Raw genomic sequence first — 8,311 nt, 5'->3', positions numbered from 1 at the left:
ATGCAACTGCCAGCTGCTTAGTATATCAATCACATGATCACTCGGTCGAATGAGCGACGAACTATACTACAACACAACAACACAATTTTGAAATCCGAAATATTTTACAGTATTGCATCAAAACAATGAGAGAACCACATGACTGCTTTTTTGCTTTGGTGATCCGGTATCCTTCTTTGTCTTCCCTGGAGCATCGTCGAGCAGTGTCGTCCTCCCTCCGCGCCCTCCCCATCGCTGTCGGCGAATGCTCTATGGCCGTTGAGTATGGGGGATGGGTGGGTGAGTGGGAGATTCACCTATTGGATGGGTTCTGGGTGGAGGTCTGCCCAAGTCCCCCGAGAAAGGATGAAGAGAGCAGGATGCTCTCCTTCCCCTGTGTCAGATTCAGTGCTTATGGCCCTGCCCAGGGCTAGTGGTGGTTAGAACTCGCATTGGCTGGAGCCAATGAGGGACTCAAGGGCCATGTTGTCGTAATCGGATCTGCTGCCGGGTGGCCAAATCATGTGCTCGGAGTGACCTCCCTGGTGTAGAGTGACGAAGAGGAAGAGTTGAGGGGTTGACCATGGTTGGGAAGCACTGCGGCGGTTGGAGGACCTCGGGTGGCAGAGACCCAGGGCTCGGTCTTAGGCACATGAGACGACAGGAGGGGCCGCGCGGCAAGCGACGGGGTCTGGCCGTGCAGTGCATGATGGAGTCCGATGATGCTGAAAGCTGAGGATGAGGTGTCGGCCACTCTTGGTATAGGTAGGCAGAAGGCAGCGTGGGGTTGCCGTCCCCGACCTGACAACTGCTAGATTCAGCGAAAGGATCAACCTGAGGTGGCCGGGATGCTAGGATGGGAACCGTGGCTTGCAAACGAGGGGGCAGGAGCTAGGGGAGGAAGGTGGTCAGGTGGGCTGGTTCTACTTGTGATAGTGTTGGGCTTTTCCCGAAGAGGAAGGGTGATGTAGTATAGTAATCCCTCCATCCCACAATATAAGACGTTTTTCCAAGCTAAACTAGCTTGCAAAAATGTATTATATTGTGGGATGGCGGGAGTAGCAGATAGTATATTCCCTCAGTTAAGAACCAAGGTTTATCGAACTAGTAGGAGGCACAAACAACATAAGCGATACCTGCATAGACACACAAAGCAAATGCTTCTACCCAACGAAGGCAAGAGGGTTGTCAATCCCGTTGTTCTCGCAAATTGCAAGGATTAAATCTGATAGTGGTGGATTTATAAAATTAAAATAAACATAGTGATAATTTTTTTAGGGTTTTAGTAAATGTGGAAGATGGACCCGAGGGCCATTGGTTCACCAGAGGCATCTCTCTCATGAGCATAGTGACAGTGCGTAAACCAATTACTATTGGACAATTGATAGAATAGTGCATAGTTATGATGATTCTTCATGGCATGATCAATACATAGGCATTACGTCCATGATAAGTAGATGATACGTCTCCAACGTATCTATGATTTATGAAGTATTCATGCCATGTTTACAACAATTTTATATGGTTTGGGGGCAATTTTATATGATTTAAATGAAACTAACCTGGACTGACGTTGTTTTTAGCAGAACTACCGTGGTGTTGTTTTTTGTGTAGAAATCAAAGTTCTCCAAATGCAATGCAACTTTTTGACGATTTTTTTGGAAGAAAAGAGGCACTAGAAGCTTCATGGGAGGGCTAGAAGAGCCACGAGGTGGCCACTACCCACCAATGCATGCCAGCCCCCTCCGGCGTGTGTTGGTGGGTAGTGGGCCCCTCGAAGCCTATCTGGACGTGAGACCGACGCCAAAAAATCCTATAAATACAGAAACCCCTAGAAATAACCCTAGATCAGAAGTTCCGCTGCCGCAAGCCTTTGTAGCCACGAAAAACAATCTGGACCTATTCTGGCACTCTGCCGGAGGAGGAAATCATCACCGGAGGCCATCTTCATCATCTCGGCGGCCACCATGATGAGGAGGGAGTAGTCCACCCTCAGGGCTGAGGGTTTATACTAGTAGCTATGTATTTGATCTCTCTCTCTCTCTCGCGCGCGCGCGCGTTCTTGATTTGGTACGATCTTGATGTATCGCGAGCTTTGTTAATACAGTTGGATCATATGGTGTTTTCCCCTCTCTATCTTGTTGTGATGAATTGAGTTCTACCTCTGAGATTTCACTTTTGTCGGATTGAATACTTTGTTGGATTTGAGAGCACTTGATGTATGTTTTGGCACTTAACTCGCGGATTCCCGAGGTGACATTGGGGTAATCTATGCATAGGGGTTGATGCACATTTTCGTCCTTGTTTCTCCGGTACAAATCTTGGGGCACTCTTTGAAGTTCTTTGTGTTGGATTGAGTATTATGAATCTGAATTTTTTTGATGCATATCTTATAATCAACTCACGGATACTCGTGTTGATATTGAAGTATCTAGGTGACATTAGAGTTGGTTGATGTCTATCATATGGTGTTATTTTAGTACGAACTATTGGGCTACTTGTGACACTTATAGGAATAGCTCGATAGATCGGTCGGAAAGGATAACTTTGAGGTGCTTTTGTACCCTACAAACAATTTCTATCTTATGCTCTTCACTAATAGGAATTTGGGAGTAATTCTTTATCGCACGTTGATGGATGGTTATATGATCCAACTATGTTAGCATTGTTGAGGGATTGCACTAGCGAAAGTATGAACCCTAGGCCTTGTTTCTAAGCATTGCAATACCGTTTTTGCTCACTTTTGTTACTCGTTACCTTGTTGTTTATTTATTGTCACTATTACAAAAATCAATATCTACTATCATTACTACATATTTTATCATCATCTCTTCATCGAACTAGTGCACCTGTATGATTTACCATTATATTTGGTGTGTTGGGGACACAAGAGACTTTTTATTATTTGGTTGCAGGGTTGTTTAGAGAGACCATCTTCATCCTACGCCCTCCACGGATTGATAAACCTTAGGTCATACACTTGAGAGAAATTTGCTACTATCCTACACAACTCTGTGCTTGGAGGCCCAAGACGAGTCTACAAGAACAAGTTGTGTAGTAGACATCAGTAGACAGTTAAAGTTACTAGCTCCTACTACTATTACTCCACCCCAAGACCGCTATCTAGCATGCATCTCAAAGTATTAAGTTCATAACAAACTGAGTAATGCTTTTAGCAAGATGAGATAAAGATGTAAACAAAGCAAGGTCAATTAATATGTTCTAGCCCAATCATTTTATCCTTAGTAGCAACAATACAAATGCATGTCTTGCAGTTCCTCCTGTCAAAGAGTAAGGACACTGCAAGATTGAACCTACTACCAAGCACCTCTCCCATTGAAGATAAATTGATTTAATTGGCCAAAAGAGATAGATAGACTGGAGAGAAATACAAGGCTATAAAATCACATATATATAAATCTTAGACAAGACTATATACTTTTAGTGAATAATTTGATCATAAACCCACAATTCATTGGATCCCAACAAACACACTTCAAATGTTTACATCAGTTTGTTCTCAGAGGAGATCATTTTATTGAAGATCAAGAGAGGGAGAGGGAGAGATAGAGAGAGAGAGCCATCTAGCTACTGCTATGGACCCGTAGGTCCTGTGGGAACTACTCACACATCATCATGGACGCAGCAAGGTCAATGAAGATTGCCTCCCCAATGGTTTCCACCTCCGGTAGAGTACCAAAAAAGGCCTCCGGATGGGATCGCGGAAGAACAGAAACTTGAGACAACGATAAAAAATTTTCGTGGAAGAATAGTTCCTTGATCTCCGTCATGGCCTGCCTGATGTTCCTCATGATATCTACCTGAGAACAAGGGATGCACCTCTCCTCCTTGGTGAACTTCAACTTCTCCATCTTCAGCGCCATCTTACACTGCTTATCTCGCTATGCTATATTCTTCTTCACATCGTCAACATCCTTTGCCGAATTCTCATAGTCCATATCTGTTGCATGTTTGCATCTTGCCACTAAAATAACTTGCCAACATATTCAACAAGATCACTCTACTGCTTGCACAGGAACTCAATCTGCTTTTATGCTGGGCTATTTCTTTGTCATAAGCTTTTCTATCCATCACCCTTCCATCATTTCACTAATGAAACATGTCCTAAAGTTTTATTATCCACCTCTGCATTATAACATGGCAAGGACCATCAACCCACTCAACCACTCCATTGTCAATACCTCAGTGCAAACAATGTAGAATTCAATTACCACTACCAAAATGTAGTTAACTAGTGTACCTACAAGATCTAGTGAAAGCCAAAATTTAGTTCAATATTTAACTAGTGCAACTAAGATTTAGTGAAAACCAAAATTCAGTTCACTATCTAACTAGTGCACCTACAAGATTCAGTGAAAACATAATGTCAGTTAGCTAGTGAACTAGAACCTACAAGATTCGGTCAAACCAATAGCCAGTTAACTAGTTAGCTAGTGAACACCTACCTACAAGATTCTGTTAAAACTAGTAGTCGGTGCACACGTACAAGATTTAGTTCAAACCAATACTCAGTGAACATCTATAAGATTATGTTAAAACCAAAAGTAAATTAACTAGTTAGCTTAAAACCTACAAGATTTAGTTAAACTAAAATTCAGTTAACTACTTTGCAGTAAACAACTATAAGATTCATTACAATACTAAATTCAATTAACTAATTTGCAAGTCAACAACTACAAGATTTAACACCTAGAATAATAATTTTAGTTAACCAATTACAATAATAATTTTCAAGTCAGCAACTAGAATACTAAATTTAGTTAACTAATTTGCAAGTCGTCAAAACATCAAGATTCAACACAAAACTAGTATCAATCAACAATACAAAGATTAGTAAACATTGAAATCAAACTAATTCAGTTTTATACCAAAATGCCTAGCTTAAACAAGAAGGAAAGGACAAATTACATGCTTACTATAGGCATACAATCTCTTGCCTATATCTATGCCATTAAATGCAACAAGTTTCTTGGCCCTAAACTAGTGAAGCTTTCATTCAGTGTCCGGATGAGCCAATGAGCCATAGAAGGAAGCATCAATGGTGGTCTTAGGGTTTTTCTGCTTTGACAAGAAGCATCAATATAGCTTAACTCAGATCTGAAATGGAAAATACCAAAATGCATACCCTAACCCAATCTCAAAACCAAACTAGTGCAAAATGTTACCCATGGATCCATGCCCATGCCAGTGTAGCTCAACTCCTCCTTGCTGCTCTCCTCCCCGTCTTTCCACAAAGACATTGCGTGCCAAGATGGTGAAGATGCAAGGGAGGTGGAGTGGGGCGTGAGCGAGTGGGCAAGCTAGTTGCGTCGCCCGTTGTTTCCTTTTTTGGGAAATGCATTCTGATTGCGTCGGTTGGATGATCGTTAATGGCCGTTAGGTGTTGCGTCATCCATGCGCGTTCTTTTCACATCAAATTCTGTTCAAAAAATCATTTAGTCTTTTTTGCCAGTGTTAAATTTTCGGTGAGGTGCAAAGTGCAACGATTTCTAAAGTGGTGGTTTTCTGCTAAAATCATCCCGTAGTTGTGGTAGTTCTATGCATTTTACTCCCTAATCCTCGAACGGAGGGACAATTATCAAAAGGGTGGGTGAAACTAGGGTTCTGAGGCATCCAGGCCAGGCCAGCGTTGTAGCTTGCAATGTGAGCGATGCATCTCGAGACGGTGGCTCGGGAAGGTGGTGCTGATATGTTGCATAGGTTGTAGTGGTGTATCTGGAATTTGGGCTGGCAACCCTAGAGATGTTGGTGTAGTTTAACTAGGAAGGTCTTGCTTGTCTTGTGAATTTTCGTCCGACTTTCCATATTGATCGATCAATTATTTTCTTCTTAATAAAGTAAGTAGTAGAGTTCTTGGTGGTTCCCCAAAGAAGTCTGAAGGCTTAGGTGTTCTATCCCTTCTAAAGATCCATCATATTAACAAGTATGATCAAGATACAACGCTCCTTCCCCTATACCAAGTAGTATTGTCGCATGATGTTTCCCACTATTCTTGACAATTCGTAACCGGATGCTTGGAGCAGAATAAGTTCAGAGTGTTCTAGTGAGGTGGCAAGGCCTACCAGACATGCAACATGAGTTGTAACATTTGAACAAAATGTGAGTTGATTCATATGCCACACCACGAGGATGGCATAACTTCTAGTGAGGTCATCCCTTTTGTCTGGTTTATCAGATGGTATACGCTAATTTTTTAAATCTATAAACCCTGTTGTGTGACTGTATACTCTCATGTTCAGTCTAGATGATAAACAAAATGCAAGGGTCCTTGATGTCTCAAAGTAGACATGCAAGCAATCAAACAACTCCTATTAACATACGTGGAGGGTGCATACAGACAACCAAGCAGCCATAGCTTCATCTGAGTTGCCTAATCGACGCTAATGCAGCCTACATGTCAATCTATCACGCTGAAAGTTTTTTTTAAAGCAGTGCCTTCTCTTATTTATGTGCGCCTTGGCTCTTAAATGTTTCCACCTCTTGTTGATCTTCCTTGTTTTTCTTATCACCCACCCTTCTTATTCTACATCTATAAATATACACATATACACTTCCTCTTTTTTCAGTCTTAGATGCCCAAGCAAAGACATAAACTTTGTTTGCTTTGTTTATTCGGAATGAGGGGCATAAAGAAGGTTGTAAACAGTCACCGAGTCATATAAAGTGTCATGAGATACACTGCCATCTGACTCACTAGTTATCATTGTCGAATGTCCTAGCTACCAAATTGCTCCACCATTGGGAAAATGCAGAGAATATTAGCTAGTATAAGGAATACAAGATGCATAATTCGCAAGTGTACCAAAGATGTGAAGGAAATATGCCCTAGAGGCAATAATAAAGTTATTATTTATTTCCTTATATCATGATAAATGTTTATTATTCATGCTAGAATTGTATTAACCGAAAACATAATACATGTGTGAATACATAGACAAACTAAGTGTCACTAGTATGCCTCTACTTAACTAGCTCATTAATCAAAGATGGTTATGTTTCCTAACCATGAACAAAGAGTTGTTATTTGATTAATGGGATCACATCATTAGGTGAATGATCTGATTGACATGACCCATTCCATTAGCTTAGCACCCGATCGTTTAGTATGTTGCTATTGCTTTCTTCATGACTTATACATGTTCCTATGACTATGAGATTATGCAACTCCCGTTTGCGGGAGGAACACTTTGGGTGCTATCAAACGTCACAACGTAACTGGGTGATTATAAAGGAGCACTACAGGTGTCTCCAAAGGTAGATGTTGGGTTGGCGTATTTCGAGATTAGGATTTGTCACTCCGATTGTCGGAGAGGTATCTCTGGGCCCTCTCGGTAATGCACATTACATAAGCCTTGCAAGCATTGCAACTAATAAGTTAGTTGTGAGATGATGTATTACATAACGAGTAAAGAGACTTGCCGGTAACGAGATTGAACTAGGTATTGGATACCGACGATCAAATCTCGGGAAAGTAACATACCGATGACAAAGGGAACAACATATGTTGTTATGCGGTCTGACCGATAAAGATCTTCGTAGAATATGTAGGAGCCAATATGGGCATCCAGGTCCTGCTATTGGTTATTGACCGGAGATTTGTCTCAGTCATGTCTACATTGTTCTCGAACCGTAGGGTCCGCACGCTTAACGTTACGATGACAGTTATTATGAGTTTATGCATTTTGATGTAACGAAGTTAGTTCGGGGTCCCGGATGTAATCACGGACATGACGAGGAGTCTCGAAATGGTCGAGACATAAAGATTGATATATTGGAAGCCTATATTTGGACATCGGAATCGTTCCAGGTGAAATCGGCATTTTACCGGAGTACCGGGGGGTTACCGGAACCCCCCCCCCCCCGGGGGGTTTATTGGGCCTACATGGGCCTTGAGGGAGAAGAGAGAAGGAGGCAGGAGGTGGCCGCGCGCCCCTCCCCTTCCTAGTCCGAATAGGACAAGGGAAGGGGGGCGGCGCCCCCCCCCCCTTTCCTTCCTCTCTTCCTCCTCTTTCCCCTCTCTCCTTGTCCAACTAGGAGTCCTACTCCCGGTGGGAGTAGGACTCCCCTTGGCGCGCCCACCTTGGCTGGCCACACCCTCCCCCTTGGCTCCTTTATATACGGAGGCAAGGGGGCACCCTAGGACACACAAGTTGATCCACGTGATCGTTCCTTAGCCATGTGCGGTGCCCCCTGCCACCATATTCCACCTCGGTCATATCGTTGTAGTGCTTAGGCGAAGCCCTGTGTCGGTAGAACATCATCATCGTCACCATGCCGTCGTGCTGACGGAACTCACCCCGAAGCTTTGCTG

The sequence above is a fragment of the Triticum urartu genome, chromosome 5A (assembly GCF_056163025.1).
Source record: "Triticum urartu cultivar PI428250 chromosome 5A, HENAU_Tu73, whole genome shotgun sequence".
In the NCBI taxonomy this organism is placed as follows: Eukaryota; Viridiplantae; Streptophyta; class Magnoliopsida; order Poales; family Poaceae; genus Triticum; species Triticum urartu.
The sequence above is the reverse complement of the archived record's forward strand: the minus strand, read 5'-3'. Positions refer to the sequence as shown.